The 18,767-nt window shown below is 53.3% G+C and overlaps 1 protein-coding gene across 2 annotated transcripts in view; it reads right to left on the bottom strand.

Moving 5' to 3' along the window:
- Positions 1 to 18,767, bottom strand: part of PSME4 (proteasome activator subunit 4) — a 250,124-nt gene that overhangs the window by 67,078 nt on the left and 164,279 nt on the right. The window lies entirely within an intron of this gene.

Genomic DNA, 18,767 nt, shown 5'->3' with positions numbered 1-18,767 from the left:
TGGGAGCCGGAACTGCGACCAATCTTGAACCAATGCGTCTGCCGCCAGAGCTCTTTGATCGCGCGACCTCGCCATGAATGCCGGGACCTTGTTGTTGTGCCGGGACGCCATTAGGTCGACGTCCGGCACTCCCCATCGGCGACAGATTTCCTGAAACACGTCCGGGTGAAGGGACCATTCCCCTGCGTCCATGCCCTGGCGACTGAGGAAGTCTGCTTCCCAGTTTTCTACGCCGGGGATGTGAACTGCGGATATGGTGGAGGCCATGGCTTCCACCCACATCAGAATCCGCCGGACTTCCTGGAAGGCTTGCCGACTGCGTGTCCCCCCTTGGTGGTTGATGTATGCCACCGCTGTGGAGTTGTCCGACTGAATTCGGATCTGCCTTCCTTCCAGCCACTGCTGGAAGGCTAGTAGGGCAAGATACACTGCTCTGATTTCCAGAACATTGATCTGAAGGGTGGACTCCTGCGGAGTCCACGTCCCCTGAGCCCTGTGGTGGAGAAACACTGCTCCCCACCCTGACAGACTCGCATCTGTCGTGACCACTGCCCAGGATGGGGGCAGGAAGGATCTTCCCTGAGACAATGAGGTGGGAAGGAGCCACCATCGTAGAGAGTCCTTGGCCGTCTGGGAAAGAGAGACTTTCCTGTCCAGGGACGTTGACTTCCCGTCCCATTGGCGGAGAATGTCCCATTGAAGTGGACGCAGATGAAACTGCGCAAAGGGAACTGCTTCCATGGCTGCCACCATCTTCCCGAGGAAGTGCATGAGGCGCCGTAAGGGGTGCGACTGGCCCTGAAGGAGGGATTGCACCCCTGTCTGTAGTGACCGCTGCTTGTTCAGCGGAAGCTTCACTCTCGCTGCTCGAGTATGGAACTCCATGCCAAGATACGTTAGTGACTGTGTCGGAGACAGATTCGACTTTGGAAAGTTGATGATCCATCCGAACGTCTGTAGAGTCTCCAGTGTAGCATGTAGACTGAGTTGGCATGCCTCTTGAGAGGGTGCCTTGACAAGTAGATCGTCTAGGTAAGGGATCACCGAGTGTCCCTGAGAGTGCAAGACCGCTACCACTGCCGCCATGACCTTGGTGAAGACCCGTGGGGCTGTCGCCAGACCGAATGGCAGAGCTACGAACTGAAGATGTTCGTTTCCTATCACAAAACGTAGAAAACGTTGATGTTCTGTAGCAATTGGCACGTGGAGATAAGCATCTTTGATGTCTATTGAGGCAAGGAAGTCTCCTTGAGACATTGAGGCCACGACAGAGCGGAGGGTTTCCATCCGGAACCGCCTGGCGTGCACATGTTTGTTGAGCAGCTTTAGATCCAGAACAGGACGGAACGAGCCGTCCTTTTTTGGAACCACAAAGAGATTGGAGTAAAACCCTCGCCCTTGTTCCTGAGGCGGTACAGGAACCACTACTCCTTCCGCTCTTAGGGAGTCCACCGCCTGCAGCAGGGCATCTGCTCGGTCTGGATGTGGGGAGGTTCTGAAGAACCGAGCTGGAGGACGAGAACTGAACTCGATTCTGTACCCGCGAGACAAAATGTCTGTCACCCACCGGTCTTTGACCTGTGACATCCAAATGTCGGAAAAGCGGGAGAGCCTGCCCCCGACCGGAGATGCGGAGGGGGGGAGCTGGAAGTCATGAGGTAGCCGCTTTGGAAGCGGTTCCTCCATTTGCTTTCTTGGGGCGCGCGTGAGCCCGCCAGGAATCTGAGCTTCTTTGCGTCCTCTGAGTCCCTTTGGACGAGGAGAATTGTGTCTTGCCCGAACCTCGAAAGGACTGAAACTTCTGCTGCCATCTTTTCTGCTGAGGTTTGCTTGATCTGGGCTGGGGTAAAGAAGAGTCTTTACCCTTGGACTGTTTAATGATGTCAGCCAATGGCTCGCCAAACAGTCTATCTCTAGATAAAGGCAGGCTGGTTAAACATTTTTTGGAACCAGCATCTGCTTTCCAGTCCTTTAACCACAAGGCTCTGCGCAAAACTACCGAATTGGCGGACGCCATTGAGGTGCGGCTGGTAGATTCTAGGACCGCATTGATAGCGTAAGACGCAAACGCGGACATCTGCGAGGTAAGGGACGCCACTTGCGGCACCGCTGGATGTAAGATAGCATCCACTTTTGCTAAACCAGCTGAAATAGCTTGGAGTGCCCATACGGCTGCGAATGCTGGAGCAAACGACGCGCCGATAGCTTCATAGACAGATTTTAACCAGAGGTCCATCTGTCTGTCATTGGCATCCTTAAGTGAAGCGCCATCCTCCACTGCAACTATGGATCTAGCTGCAAGTTTGGAAATCGGGGGGTCAACTTTTGGACACTGGGTCCAGCGCTTGACCACATCAGGGGGGAAAGGAAAACGTGTATCCTTAGAACGTTTAGAGAAACGCCTTTCTGGATGAGCGTCGTGTTTCTGGATTGACTCTCTGAAGTCAGAGTGATCCAACAAAACACTCAATTTACGCTTGGGATAGAGGAAACGAAACTTCTCCTGCTCTGCAGCTGCCTCCTCTGCTGAAGGAGCTGGGGGAGAAATATCTAACAGTCTATTGATGGCTGAGATAAGATCGTTTACCATGGCGTCCCCATCCGGGGTATCCAGATTGAGAGGGGTTCCAGGATAAGACTCCTGATCACTCTCTTCAGACGCATCACAGGGAGACTGATTGCGCTGAGACCCTGAGCAGTGTGATGACGTTGAGGGTCTTTCCCAGCGAGCTCGCTTAGGGTGGCTGGGGCTATCATCTGAGTCATAATACTCAGCCTGTGAAGCCGGGGACCCCCTTGCAGTCTGGATTAAATCCAACTGAGGGGGATTAGAGGACAGAGACCTCGCCGTGTCCATAGACTGAGCCCCAGTCATGGATTGCAAAGTTTCAAGGATTTTTGCCATAGTCACAGACATTCTATCAGTAAAAACTGCAAAGTCTGTCCCTGACACCGGGGTAGGACTTACAACCGTCTCAGCCTGGGTCACTACCTCACCGGACTCCGGCTGGCGAAGCAGCACCGGATCTGAGCATTGCACACAATGGGGGTCTTTGGAACCTGCTGGTAGAGCAGCCCCACATGCAGCACACGCAGTGTACACAGCCCTAGCCTTGGCAGCCTTGCGTTTTGTGGATGACATGTTGCTGCCTCCTCAGAGCGATCTGGGGTATCCAGCCAGGAAGCGACCTCACAGTGCAAGAAATAAATAAATATATATATCTGGTGACACAGTACACCAATACACACTGAGGCACTAGAGGGGCCAGCTGAAATGCCGCTTACCGCCCGCTTAAGAGCGGGTGTGTGTTCTCCAAAAGCCCCCTAGTCCAGGTCTCCCAGAGCCTTGCGTCCTTCCTCCAGCCAGACTGCATGTAATGGCTGCCGGCGTCCTGAGAGAGGAGGGGGGGCGGGCCCTGGGCGTTCCTGACTAAGAGCGGGAAGCCTGCTTCCCTCTGTGCCTAGTGAGAGGGCTGGAGCATGTAAATCAGGCTCCAGCCCTCGTCGCTGCTGTGAAACAGCGTCTCTCCCCTACCCTGAGTGACAGGGAGGGGGCGGGAACGAAGCGGCGCTAGGCCGCAAAAGCCGGGGACTGGATTTATAAACGCCGCCGCCGTAAAAGCGCGGTCGGCGTGTCCCCGGCGCACTACAAGTCACAGCAGCGCCGCCGGTCCAGTGGGGGTCGGCGCTGCGTTCCCACAACACAAAAGTCCCTCAGTAAACTGTAGGAACACCAACTCAATCGTTACGGTCCCCGGCGCACTACAACACCCAGCCAGCCCGGAGTGTGTCTGTGCCTGCCGGGGACACGGAGTACCTGTATGATGCAGGGCCTTGTCCCTGATTGTACTCCTGCTCCGTATCCATCAGGTGCTATGGGTCTGTGGATTGGAGCCCGGCGTCAGAGCTGAGAGGCCGGCAGGATCCCACTTCCACAGAGCCCTACAAGGGGATGTGGAAGGAAAACAGCATGTGGGGCTCCAGCCCCTGTACCAGCAATAGGTACCTCAACCTTACAACACCATCCACGGGTGAGAAGGGAGCATGCTGGGGGCCCTATATGGGCCCTCTTTTCTTCCATCCGAAATAGTCAGCAGCTACTGCTGACTAAAATCTGTGGAGCTATGCGTGGATGTCTGACCTCCTTCGCACAAAGCTTGAAAACTGGAGAACCCGTGATACCACGGGGGGGTATAGCCAGAAGGGGAGGGGCCTTGCACTTTTTAGTGTAGTGCTTTGTGTGGCCTCCGGAGGGCAGTAGCTATACCCCCAATCGTCTGGGTCTCCCAATAGAGCGCTGAAGAAAAGGAATTTACGGTAAGTAAACAAAATTCCCTTCTTCTTTGGCGCTCCATTGGGAGACCCAGACAATTGGGACGTCCAAAAGCAGTCCCTGGGTGGGTATAATAACCCCTCGTGATAGGACCGTAAAAACAGCCCTACCCTACAGGTGGGCAGTCGCCGCCTGAAGGACTTGTCTACCTAGGCTGGCGTCCGCCGAAGCGTAGGTATGCACTTGATAGTGTTTGGTAAAAGTGTGCAGACTCGACCATGTAGCCGCCTGGCACACCTGCTGAGCCGTAGCCTGGTGTCGTAATGCCCAGGACGCACCCACGGCTCTGGTAGAATGGGCCTTCAGCCCTGAGGGAACCGGAAGCCCAGCAGAACGGTAGGCTTCAAGAATTGGTTCCTTGATCCACCGAGCCAAGGTTGACTTGGAAGCCTGCGACCCTTTACGCTGGCCAGCGACAAGGACAAAGAGTGCATCCGAGCGGCGCAGGGGCGCCGTGCGGGAAATGTAGATCCTGAGCGCTCTCACGAGATCCAACAAATGCAAATCCTTTTCACATTGATGAACTGGACGAGGGCACAAGGAAGGCAAGGAGATATCCTGATTGAGATGAAACGGGGATACCACCTTAGGGAGAAACTCCGGAATAGGGCGCAAAACCACCTTGCCCTGGTGAATCACCAGGAAGGGAGATTTGCATGACAGCGCTGCTAGCTCGGACACTCGTCGAAGAGACGTGACCGCTACTAGAAAGGCCACTTTCTGTGAAAGGCGAGAAAGGGAAACATCCCTCATAGGCTCGAAAGGCGGCTTCTGGAGAGCAATTAGAACCCTGTTCAGATCCCAGGGCTCTAACGGCCGCTTGTAAGGAGGGACGATATGACAGACCCCTTGCAGGAACGTGCGTACCTGAGGAAGTCGTGCTAGGCGCTTCTGAAAAAATACCGATAGCGCTGAGACTTGCCCCTTGAGGGAGCTGAGCGCCAAACCTTTTTCCAACCCGGATTGCAGGAAGGAAAGAAAGGTAGGCAATCTAAATGGCCAGGGAGAGACTCCCTGAGCAGAGCACCAAGACAAGAATATTTTCCACGTCCTGTGGTATATCTTGGCGGAAGTAGGTTTTCTGGCCTGTCTCATGGTGGCAATGACCTCTTGAGACAATCCTGAACCCGCTAGGATCCAGGACTCAATGGCCACACAGTCAGGTTCAGGGCCGCAGAATTCTGATGGAAAAACGGCCCTTGAGACAGCAAGTCTGATCGGTCTGGTAATGCCCACGGTTGGCCTACCGCGAGGTGCCACAGATCCGGGTACCACGACCTCCTTGGCCAGTCTGGAGCGACGAGGATGGCGCGGCGGCAGTCGGACCTGATCTTGCGCAGCACTCTGGACAACAGAGCCAGAGGTGGAAACACATAAGGAAGCTGGAACTGCGACCAATCTTGAACTAAGGCGTCTGCCGCCAGAGCTCGGTGATCGTGAGACCGTGCCATGAAAACTGGGACCTTGTTGTTGTGCCGAGACGCCATTAGGTCGACGTCCGGCATCCCCCAGCGGCGACAGATCTCCTGAAACACGTCCGGGTGAAGAGACCATTCCCCTGCGTCCATACCCTGGCGACTGAGGAAGTCTGCTTCCCAGTTGTCCACGCCTGGGATGTGAACTGCGGATATGGTGGAAGCCGTGTCTTCCACCCACGTCAGAATCCGCCGGACTTCCTGGAAGGCTTGCCGACTGCGAGTTCCTCCTTGGTGGTTGATGTATGCCACCGCTGTGGAGTTGTCTGACTGAATACGGATCTGTTTGCCTTCCAGCCACTGCTGAAAGGCTTGTAGGGCAAGATACACTGCTCTGATCTCCAGAACGTTGATCTGAAGGGTGGACTCTTGCTGAGTCCACGTACCTTTCGTCTAAGTAAGGGATCACAGAGTGTCCCTGAGAGTGTAGGACTGCAACTACAGCTGCCATGACTTTGGTGAAGACCCGTGGGGCTGTCGCCAGACCAAAGGGCAGGGCTACGAACTGAAGGTGTTCGTCTCCTATAACGAAGCGTAGAAAACGCTGATGCTCTGGTGCAATCGGTACGTGGAGATAAGCATCCTTGATGTCTATTGATGCTAGGAAATCTCCTTGAGACATTGCGGCGATGACGGATCGGAGGGATTTCATCCGGAACCGTCTGGTTCTCACGTGGTTGTTGAGAAGTTTTAGGTCCAGAACGGGACAGGAAGGATCCGTCCTTTTTCGGAACCACAAACAAATTGGAGTAAAAACCGTGACCTTGCTCTTGAAGAGGAACAGGGATCACCACTCCTTCCGCCTTTAGAGAGCACACCGCCTGCAGGAGAGCATCGGCTCGGTCGGGAGGCGGAGACGTTCTGAAGAATCGAGTTGGAGGACGAGAACTGAACTCTATCCTGTACCCGTGAGACAGAATGTCTCGCACCCAACGGTCTTGGACCTGTGGCAGCCAAATGTCGCCAAAGCGGGAGAGCCTGCCACCGACCGAGGATGCGGAGGGAGGAGGCCGGAAGTCATGAGGAAGCCGCCTTGGTAGCGGGTCTTCCGGCTGTCTTTTTTGGGCGTGACTGAGCCCGCCAAGAATCTGAACTCCTCTGATCTTTTTGAGTCCTTTTGGACGAGGAGAATTGGGACCTGCCCGAGCCTCGAAAGGACCGAAACCCCGACTGTCCCCTCCTCTGTTGGGGTTTGTTTTGTCTGGGCTGAGGTAAGGATGAATCCTTACCCTTGGACTGTTTAATGATTTCATCCAAGCGCTCACCAAACAGCCGGTCACCAGAAAATGGCAAACTGGTTAAACATTTCTTAGAAGCAGAATCTGCTTTCCATTCCCTTAACCACAAGGCTCTGCGTAAAACCACGGAGTTGGCAGATGCCACTGCCGTACGGCTCGTAGAGTCCAGGACAGCATTAATCGCGTAAGACGCAAATGCAGACATTTGAGAGGTTAAGGATGCCACCTGCGGAACAGATGTACGTGTGACCGTGTCAATCTGTGCAAGACCAGCTGAAATAGCTTGGAGTGCCCATACGGCTGCGAATGCAGGAGCAAACGACGCGCCGATAGCTTCATAGATGGATTTCAACCAGAGCTCCATCTGTCTGTCAGTGGCATCTTTAAGTGCAGCCCCATCCTCCACTGCAACTATGGATCTAGCCGCAAGTCTGGAGATAGGGGGATCCACCTTGGGACACTGGGTCCAGCCTTTGACCACGTCAGGGGGAAAGGGATAACGTGTATCCTTAAGCCGTTTGGAGAAACGCTTATCTGGATAAGCGTGGTGTTTCTGGACTGACTCTCTAAAGTCAGAATGGTCCAGAAAAGTACTTAATTTACGCTTGGGATACCTGAAATGGAATTTCTCCTGCTGTGAAGCTGACTCCTCCACTTGAGGAGCTGGGGGAGAAATATCCAACATTTTATTGATGGACGCGATAAGATCATTCACTATGGCGTCACCATCAGGAGTATCCAGATTGAGAGCGGTCTCAGGATCAGAATCCTGATCAGCTACCTCCGCCTCATCATACAGAGAGTCCTCCTGCTGGGACCCTGACCAGTGTGATGAAGTAGAGGGCCGCTCATAGCGAGCTCGTTTAGGCTGTCTGGGACTGTCGTCCGTGTCAGAGCCATCACCCTGGGATGCGTGGAACACACCCGGAGCCCGGAGCTGTTCCAACTGAGGGGGGCCAGGGAGCAATGAATCAACAGTGCCCATGGTCTGAGTTACTGGTCTAGACTGCAAAGTCTCTAGAATCTGAGACATAGTCACAGATAATCTATCCGCAAAAATTGCAAACTCTGTCCCCGTCACCTGGACAGTATTCACAGGTGGATCTCTCTGGGACACCTCCAGCAGAGGCCCCGGCCGAGCAGGGGGCACAGGGACCGAACACTGCACACAATGGGGGTCAGTGGAACTTGCCGGTAGAACAGCCTCACAAGCGGTGCAAGAAGCATAAAAAGCCTGTGCCTTGGCACCCTTGTTTTTTGCGGACGACATGCTGTATTCTCCACAGAGTAATCCAGGAGGGTATATAGCCAAGAATCACCAGCGACCGTTTAGTGCAATGTATAACATGCAAGCATAAAAATACAGTTGAACACTTCGTCACTAGTGGGGTCAGCACCGGAGGTGCCGCTTACCGCCCGCTAAAAGCGGGTTGTAGTCGCCAGAATCCCGTGCCTGGGTCTCCCAGAACTTGTCTCCCCTTTCCAGCTCAGCCTGCACCTCAGGAATGGCTGCCGGCGTTCTGTGAAGAGGGGCGGACCGTGGGCGTGCCTCAGACAAAGTGCGGGAAACTGGCTTCCCACTGTGCTCAATGTGAGGGCTGGAGTATGTAAAGCAGATTCCAGCCCTCAGCGCTGACGTTCTGCATAGCGTCCCGCCCTTCCCCTGACTGGCAGGCCTGGGGGCGGGAACGAAACGGAACTAGGCCGCAAAAGCCGGGGACTGTAGTAAAAAGCGCGGCCGACAAATATGCACTGCCAGCGCGGAAGTCCCCGGCGCACCACAAGTCCCAGCCGCGTCGCAGTAAAAACTGCCAGCAGTGGCCGGCACGGCAGTTCCCCACACATAAACTCCCTTAGCAAGCTGTGGAAGTGTGGCACAAGCGCAGCAGCGCTATTGTCCCCGGCGCACTAACACACCCAGCAATGCTGCAGTGTGTGCGCGGTCTGTACGGGGACACAGAGTACCTTGGTGTAGCAGGGCCCTGTCCCTGACGATACTCCGCTCCATATCCAGCAGATTCCCCAGGGGCTGTGGACGGAGCACGGTCTGTGCCTGGAGACCGGTAATCCCACTTCACCCAGAGCCCAAAGGGGGATGGGGAAGGATGCAGCATGTGGGCTCCAGCCTCTGTACCCGCAATGGGTACCTCAACCTTAACAAACACCGCCGACACAAAGTGGGGTGAGAAGGGAGCATGCTGGGGGCCCTAGTATGGGCCCTCTTTTCTTCCATCTGACATAGTCAGCAGCTGCTGCTGACTAAACAGTGGAGCTATGCGTGGATGTCTGACCTCCTTCGCACAAAGCTTGAAAACTGAGGAACCGTGATCCCACGGGGGGTGTATAGGCAGAAGGGGAGGGGCCTTACACTTTTAAGTGTAATGCTTTGTGTGGCCTCCGGAGGCAGTAGCTATACACCCAATTGTCTGGGTCTCCCAATGGAGCGCCAAAGAAAATTAAAATTAAAATTTTTTTATTTTGAATAGGGCAAAGGGAGGTGATTTGAAGGTGTTTTTTTTCCATATTTTAAAAAAAAAAAGAGAATTTTGTTTACTTACCGTAAATTCTTTTTCTTATAGTTCCGTCTTGAGAGACCCAGACCTTGTTTACCTTGGGTGTTTAGCTTCTGCCTCCGGAGGACACACAAAGTACTACACCTAAAAGTGTAGCTCCTCCCTCTGAGCTTATACATCCCCTGGTAAGCCAGTCACAGCCAGTTTAGTGCAAAAGCTGAAAAAGAATAGCCACCCACAAGTAGAACAGAGCAAGAACCGGAACAACCGGAGACTCTGTCCACGACAACAGCCGGTGAAAACACGCGGAACAAGGAAATTGCCAACAGGCAATAGGGAGGGTGGTGGGTCTCCCAAGACGGAACTATAAGAAAAAGAATTTACGGTAAGTAAACATAATTCTCTTTTTCTTTATCGTTCCTTTGGGAGACCCAGACCTTGGGACGTTCCAAAGCAGTCCCTGGGTGGGAATAAACAGAAAAACTAAGAAGTAGGCAGAACCTAACTTCACAAATGGGCGACAGCCGCCTGAAGGATGCGTCTGCCCAAGCTCGCATCTGCCGAAGCAAGAGCATGCACTTGATAGTGCTTCGAGAAGGTATGCAGGCTAGTCCAAGTGGCAGCCGACAGACTTGTTGAGCCGTAGCCTGGTGCCTAAAAGCCCAAGAGGCACAGACAGCTCTGGTCGAGTGTGCTTTGATCCCCGGCGGGGGAGGCACCCGAGTACTCTGGTAGGCGTCCGAAATGGTCGACCTAATCCAACGGGCTAAGGTCGGCTTAGAAGCAAAAAGGCCTTTGCGCCAGGGTGGATAAAAATCTTGATTTTTTTAAAAAAATCAAAAAAATCAGATTTTTTTGATTTAAATCAGATTTTTTTGATTTAAATCATTTGATTTAAATCAGATTTTTTAATCAAGTTGTACACAAGCAAAACTTTGTCTTTTTGCAAATCTAATTGTTTTACACAAATAAAAATATTAAAACAGTTGATTATGAAACCTAATAATTTTTATTTGCACTATTAAACACTCAGAATTGAACTACAGAGAGTAAGTACTTTTTAAAGGGAACCTGTCAGCAGAAATGTCCCCTAAAACCTAACAGATTCCCCCTCTGCAGCTCCTGGGCTGCATTCTATAAAGGTCCCTGTTATGATTGTGCCCACTTTCTGACCAAAAAAAAGTGTTTATAAAGTTGTACCTTTTTGGCTTCGGATTCTGTAAATCTGACACGGGGGCGGGCTGCCTGATGGCCGTTATTCTGCCCCCTGGTCCTGTATGCCGCCCCCATCGCTGATTTCCATACTTCTGGACGCCGCCCACTGCTCCAGCCATCCCCGCGCATGCCCAGTGCCCATCTCTCGTGGATGAGCACTGTGCCCAGCGTCACCGCTGGTGACGTGCACGCAGGGTTAAGATTATGGGCGGTGCTGTGATGTTTATTCCTAAGCAACCGCCCATAATCGCGGGACAGCGCTTTCCCCCTCGGCCTGCTTCGTTCTGCGCAAGCGCGCTGCTGCTGACCCCCACGTCACCTCCTTCCCATCTTGCCCCGAGGCAGGAAATAGATGGGATGAGTGCGGAGCGGTAACAACACCGATCAGGAGGAGACGCGGAGAGAAGATTAATACTCATAATCTTAACCCTGCGTGCACGTCACCAGCGGTGACGCTGGGCACAGTGCTCATCCACGAGAGATGGGCACTGGGCATGCGCGGGGATGGCTGGAGCAGTGGGCGGCGTCCAGAAGTATGGAAATCAGCGATGGGGGCGGCATACAGGACCAGGGGGCAGAATAACGGCCATCAGGCAGCCCGCCCCCGTGTCAGATTTACAGAATCCGAAGCCAAAAAGGTACAACTTTATAAACACTTTTTTTTGGTCAGAAAGTGGGCACAATCATAACAGGGACCTTTATAGAATGCAGCCCAGGAGCTGCAGAGGGGGAATCTGTTAGGTTTTAGGGGACATTTCTGCTGACAGGTTCCCTTTAACAATAGCCTATCTCTAACGTTTGAAGTAAGCAAACATCTTCAGTGAATACATCAGTCCTTTAAGCCTACTGTTTATTTAGGACTTTTAATAGGAAAACCAGTTGTCCTGCTTTAGCAGTTCCTAAGCGGTTTCGGACTGTTGTGTGCACAAAACCAAATGAAGAAAACAATCTCTCTACTCCTGCGGATGAAGCCGATGCAGTCAGTAGCTGAGTAGCTAGATGTATTATCTTTGCTGGAAGAACAAGTGATTGCAACTTCCACCAGTCCAGTGGTTTTAGTTCATTAACGACGTTATCTGCAAACATGTATTTTTGAAATGGTGCAGATTCACACTTCAATTTCAGCACAGTTGCCACATTGTCATGGTTAGTATTGGCGAGCCACTCCATTGCAGAGTTGATTTCCGCCTCAGATAATTTTTTAAACACCTACCTATTGCCATATAGTAAAACAAAAAAAGATTTTTACTTACTTTGGGGTCCCCCCCTCACCCTGGCGTTAGATCGTTGCCCCTAGTTTCGTCCGTGTAACTATGGGCACACATGCACACTGCTCTCACTTCTCATTTTAATCGTGATTTATATTAAAAAAAACCTTTTGATTTAAATCAGTGATTTAAATCATGATTAAAATCATGATTTAAATCGATCCGATTTAAATAGAAAAAAAATCTTTTGATTTAAATCGTGATTTAAATCATGATTTAAATCGGCGTGATTTAAATCAATCCACCCTGCTTTGCGCCGACCTGTGGATAGCACAAAAAGAGAGGTGCACCGCCTAAGTGCAGCGGTGCGAGACACATAGATCCGGAGAGCACGCACCAGATCTAGAGTATGCAGCGCTTTTTCAAAGCGATGAACAGGGGCCGGACAGAAGGAAGGTAAGGTAATGTCCTGGTTAAGGTGGAAGGGAGAGACCACCTTAGGAAGAAAGTCCGGAGTTGGACGGAGAACCACCTTGTCTTGATGAAAAACCAAAAAAGGTGACTCCGAGGAGAGCGCAGCCAAATCAGAGACTCTCCTGAGAGAAGTTATGGCAAACAGAAAGGCCACTTTCTGTGAAAGCCGATACAAAGAAACATCCCTAAGAGGCTCGAAGAGGGGCTTCTGCAAGACCGTGAGAACCAAGTTAAGGTCCCAGGGATCCAAGGGCCGCCGGTAAGGCGGAATGATGTGAGACGCGCCTTGCATGAAGGTGCGGACCTGAGACAGCCGAGCGAGACGCCGCTGGAATAAAACTGACAGAGCTGAAACTTGACCCTTGAGAGAGTTGAGGGACAGTCCTAGCTGCAGACCGGACTGTAGAAAAGACAGAAGGGTCGGCAAGGAGAATGGCCAAGGAGGATGGCCGTTGGAGGGACACCAGGACAGGAAAATTTTCCAAGTCCTGTGATAGATCTTAGCGGAGGAAGACTTGCGGGCCCGAGTCATAATGGAGATGACTTCAGGGGGAATACCAAAAGCCGTCAAAATCCAGGACTCAGGAGCCACGCCGTCAATTTGAGGGCCGCAGAATTCGGGCGGAAAAACGGACCTTGCGAGAGTAGGTCTGGACGGTCCGGGAGATGCCACGGCATGTCTACGGACAGGAGCAGATCCGGATACCAAGCTCGCCTGGGCCAGTCCGGTGCAATGAGGATGACTCGACGACCCTCCATTCTGATCTTGCGCAGGATCCTGGGCAAGAGAGCTAGAGGGGGAAACACGTAGGACAGACGAAACTGGGACCAGTCCTGAACCAGAGCGTCCGCGGCGAAGGCCTGAGGATCATGGGAGCGAGCCACGTAAACAGGGACTTTGTTGTTGTGACGGGATGCCATGAGGTCCACGTCCGGAGTGCCCCATCTGCGGCAGATCGACTGAAATACTGCCGGATGCAGGGACCATTGACCAGCGTCCACGCTTTGACGGCTGAGATAATCGCCTCCCAGTTGTCCACGCCTGGGATGTGGACTGCGGATATGGTGGACCTGGAGTCCTCCGCCCATTGAAGAATGCGGTGAACCTCCATCATTGCCAGTCGGCTGCGTGTCCCGCCTTGATGGTTGATGTAGGCAACTGCTGTCGCGTTGTCTGACTGGACTCGAATGTGCCTGCCCGCCAGTAGGCGGTGAAATGCTAGGAGAGCTAGAAGCACGGCTCTGGTTTCCAGCACATTGATTGAAAGGGCTGACTCGGACGGAGTCCAAGTGCCCTGTGCTCTGTAGTGGAGACATACCGCTCCCCAGCAGGATAGACTGGCATCCGTGGTGAGAATCACCCAGGACGGGGCCAGGAAGGAGCGCCCTTGGGACAGGGAGAGGGGCCGAAACCACCACTGAAGGGAGCTCTTGGTCCGTGGCGACAAAGCCACTAACCTTTGTAAGGAGGAAGGCCGCTTGTCCCAACAGCGGAGAATGTCCAGCTGCAGGGGGCGCAGATGGAACTGGGCAAAGGGGACGGCCTCTATGGACGCCACCATTTGACCCAGCACCTGCATCAGACGCCTGAGGGTATAACGGCGGGACCTCAGGAGAGAACGAACCGCCAACTGGAGGGACAGCTGTTTGCTTAAGGGCAACTTCACAAGTGCCGGCAAAGTCTCGAACTGCATCCCTAGGTACGTGAGACTCTGGGTCGGAGTCAGAGTGGATTTGGGAAGATTGACAAGCTAGCCGAATTGGGCTAGAGTGGCGAGAGTGAGCGAGACACTCCGCTGACAGTCTGCGCTGGATGGAGCCTTGACTAGAAGGTCGTCCAGGTAAGGGAGCACTGCCAATCCCTGGAGGTGCAGAACTGCAATCACTGCTGCCATGACCTTGGTGAATACCCGAGGGGCCGTGGCTAACCCGAAGGGGAGAGCCACGAATTGGAAATGATCTTCTCCGATTGCAAAGCGTAGCCAACGCTGGTGTGAAACTGCAATTGGCACATGTAGATAGGCATCTCTGATGTCGATGGACGCTAGGAAATCCCCTTGGGTCATTGAGGCAATGACTGATCGCAGAGACTCCATGCGAAAGCGCCGCACCCGAACATGCTTGTTGAGAAGCTTGAGATCCAGGATGGATCGGAAGGTACCGTCCTTCTTGGGAACTAGGAAGAGGTTTGAGTAAAAACCTCTGAACCGTTCCCGGGCGGGAACTGGAACAATTACCCCGTTGGCCTGCAAGGCTGCCACGGCCTGTGAGAAGGAGGCGGCCTTGGAGCAGGGGGGAGTTGACAGAAAAAATCTGTTTGGCGGGCTGGAAGAGAATCTCCTGTAGCCGTGCGAGATGATATCTCTCACCCACTGATCAGAGACGTGTTGGAACCAAGCGTCGCCAAAGTGGGAGAGCCTGCCACCGACTAAGGACGTTGCTGGAGCGGGCAGAGAGTCATGAGGAGGCTGCCTTAGTGGCAGGACCTCCTACGGTCTTCTGCGGACGCGGTTTTGAGCGCCAGTTGGATTTCTGGTCCTTAGCTGAGTTAGCGGACGAGGCGGAGGGCTTAGAGGACGACCAGTTGGAGGAACGAAAGGAGCGAAACCTCGACTGAATCCTACCCTGGGCAGGTTTCCTGGTCTTTGTTTGTGGCATGGAAGTGCTCTTCCCGCCAGTAGCTTCTTTAATAATTTCATCCAGCTGTTCACCGAACAGCCGGGAACCAGCAAAAGGAAGCCCGGCAAGGTACTTCTTTGAAGAGGCATCTGCCTTCCACTCTCGAAGCCACAAGACCCTGCGGATAATGAGGGAATTAGCCGAAGCCACCGCAGTGCGGTGGGAAGCCTCTAGCATGGCAGACATGGCATAAAAAGAAAAAGCTGAAGCTTGAGAAGTTAGGGCAACCATCTCAGGCATAGATTCTCTGGTGAGGGAATGCATCTCCTCTAGGGAAGCCGAGATGGCTTTGAGGGCCCACACTGCTGCAAAAGTTGGGGAAAACGAGGCCCCCGCCGCCTCATACACGGATTTGGCCAGAAGGTCAATCTGATGGTCAGTGGCATCCCTAAGGGAAGTGCCATCAGCCACCGACAACAGTCCGGGCTGAGAGCCTAGACACCGGGGGGTCTACCTTTGGGGAGTGAGCCCACTCCTTGACCACCTCAGGTGGAAAGGGAAAACGGTCATCAGAACCACGCTTTGGGAAGCGTTTGTCAGGACAGGCCCTGGGTTTGGTCACAGCGGTCTGAAAACTGGAGTGGTTAAAGAACACACTCTTTACTCTCTTAGGCGAGGTAAACTGGTGCTTTTCTGACATAGAGGGTTGCTCCTCTGATACTGGCGGATTGAGATCCAGTACAGAATTAATGGAAGCAATCAAATCACTTATTTCTGAGTCACCCTCAGAAAGATCAATGGGGCACATGGAGTTAGCCTCCGAACCCCCTGTAAAGGCATCCTCCTCATCCTGCGAGTCAGCTCTTGAATCAGAGCCGTGGGATGAGGAGGGAGAGGAGACCCTGCGGCGCCTCTTAGGAGGACGGGGTCTGGGCCCTGATGATGAATCCTCAGTGAGCTCCAGTGGACGGGGGTCAGAGGATAGGGATCCTAAAGGACCCTTAGCAAGCACTTTAGAGGCACCCTGTGAAGGGGGCTGATGCATATTCATCAACGTCCTGGACAGAAGTCCCATGCACTCAGCAAATGACTGGGATATAGACCTAGAGAAGGACTCTACGCAGGCCAGGGGTTCAGCCACAGGGGCAGAAGCAGCCTGAGAGACCACTGGGGGTGAGACTCCAGGCTGTGGCACCGGCAAGTTAGAGCAGACCTCACAATGTGGGTAGGTGCTCGGTTCAGGCAGCAGGAGCTTACATGCAGCGCATGCAGTATAAAGCTTTGGGGCCTTGCTCCTCATGTGAGACATGCTGCTGGAGTGGGGAAAACAGCTCCTACAAATAGAATGCACCCCAGGGAGTATATTCAGAAGTCCACAACCGGAGACCGGCTGTGGCTTACCAGACCGCTGGAGCGGTGTTGTGTGCCCTCCAGATCCCGAAGCCCGGACCCCCAGGGAATAGCACCTCAGCAGAGATGCAGAGTGCAGGATGGCCCAGCGCCAAGTGAACCCTGTTCAAAAAAATGCCCGCCGGAGCGAAGAGAGGGGGCGGGACTTTGGGGCTGTCCCTGTAAAAGAGCGGGATCTGGAGGGCCATAGAGACCTGCAGAGAAGGAATCACTCACAAGCAGTGGGGAAGTGTCCCTCCCCTGTGCAGGACGGCCGCCGGGAGTGACATGCGAGGGAAGGTACCAGAAACTAGGCCTCCGGCGAAGCCGGAGCCTAAATTTGAGCAGCGAGGCCGACGAGCAGGCACCATCGGCGCGGTTCTCAGGCGAAAACCAGAGAACCCGCCGGGAATGCCAAAACAAATACAGCAAACACTCTCCCCATACAATAAAGTACATGGACCCCCACAAATGAACGTCTCAGGTACTTAGCTGCTGAGACGCAGGGCCAGGTCCCTGGGGATGAGTGCTCCGGTCCAGCAGGGTCCTCAAGGGGCTGTGGAACGGAGACCGGTCTCCTGCCCGGCATGGAGACCGCGCTGGCTCCCACTTCAAGCCAGAGCCCAGGAGGGATGGTGAAGGAGCACGGCATGTAAGGCTCCAGCCTTGGAAATCAACCTTACAACACCACCGACACAGTGGTGTGGAAAGGGACATGCCGGGAGTCCAGACGTGGACCCGCGCTTCTTCAATCTTTTTCCAAAAAAGAAATCATATGAGAATGCATGTGTGGATGTATGCCTCCTGAACACAAAGCGATAAACTGGCTGGGTCTACTCACCAGGGGGTGTATAAGCTCAGAGGGAGGAGCTACACTTTTAGGTGTAGTACTTTGTGTGTCCTCCGGAGGCAGAAGCTAAACACCCAAGGTAAACAAGGTCTGGGTCTCCCAAAGGAACGATAAAGAAAAAAAAGAGAATTTTGTTTACTTACCGTAAATTCTTTTTCTTATAGTTCCGTAATGGGAGACCCAGACCATGGGTGTATAGCTTCTGCCTCCGGAGGACACACAAAGTACTACACTAAAAAGTGTAGCTCCTCCCTCCGAGCATATACACCCCCTGGATAACCAAATATAGCCAGTTTAGTGCAAAAGCTGAAGGAGAATAGCCACCCACAAGTAGAGATAGAGCAAGAACCGGAACAACCGGAGCCTCTGTCTACAACAACAGCCGGTGATAACACGCGGAACAAGAAACTGCCAACAGGCAACAGGGAGGGTGCTGGGTCTCCCATTACGGAACTATAAGAAAAAGAATTTACGGTAAGTAAACAAAATGCAGACTAGTCCAAGTGGCAGCCTGACAGACCTGCTGAGCCGTAGCCTGGTGCCTGAAAGCCCAAGAGGCACCGACAGCTCTGGTCGAGTGTGCCTTGATCCCCGGCGGGGGAGGCACCTGAGTACTCTGGTAGGCATCGGATATGGCCGACCTAAACCAACGAGCTAGGGTCGGTTTAGAAACCGGGAGGCCCTTACGCCGAACTGTGGTCAGCACAAAAAGAGAGGTGCACCGCCTAAGAACAGCGGTGCGAGACACATAGATCCGGAGCGCCCACACCAGATCCAGAGTATGCAACGCTTTTTCAAAGCGATGAACAGGAGCCGGACAAAAGGAAGGCAGGGAAATGTCCTGGTTAAGGTGGAAAGGAGAAACCACCTTAGGGAGAAAGTCCGGAGTCGGACAGAGAACCACCTTGTCTTGATGAAAAACCTAAAAAGGTGACTCCGAAGAGAGCGCAGCCAAATCAGAGACTCTCCAGAGGGAAGTTATGGCCACTAGAAAGACCACTTTCTGTGAAAGACGAGACAAAGAAACCTCCCTAAGAGGCTCAAAGGGGGGTTTGTGGAAAGCCGTGAGGACCAGATTAAGGTCCCAGGGATCCAAAGGCCGCCGGTAAGGCGGAATGATGTGGGATGCGCCCTGCATGAAGGAGCGCACCTGAGCCAGCCGGGCGATACGGCGCTGGAACATCCCTGAGAGAGCCGAGACCTGTCCCTTGAGGGATAGTCCTAGCTGTAGACCGGACTGTAGAAAGGACAGGAGGGTCGGCAAGGAAAAAGGCCAAGGAGCATGGCCGGAAGAGCGACACCAGGACAGGAAAATTCTCCAGGTCCTGTGATAGATCTTGGCCAAGAAATACTTCCGAGCCCGAGTCATAGTGGAGATGACTTCAGGAGGGATACCAGAAGTCGTCAAGATCCAGGACTCAAGAACCACGCCGTCAATCTGAGAGCCGCAGAA

Source organism: Anomaloglossus baeobatrachus, chromosome 3 (genome assembly GCF_048569485.1).
Source record: "Anomaloglossus baeobatrachus isolate aAnoBae1 chromosome 3, aAnoBae1.hap1, whole genome shotgun sequence".
In the NCBI taxonomy this organism is placed as follows: Eukaryota; Metazoa; Chordata; class Amphibia; order Anura; family Aromobatidae; genus Anomaloglossus; species Anomaloglossus baeobatrachus.
The sequence above is the reverse complement of the archived record's forward strand: the minus strand, read 5'-3'. Positions and strand labels throughout refer to the sequence as shown.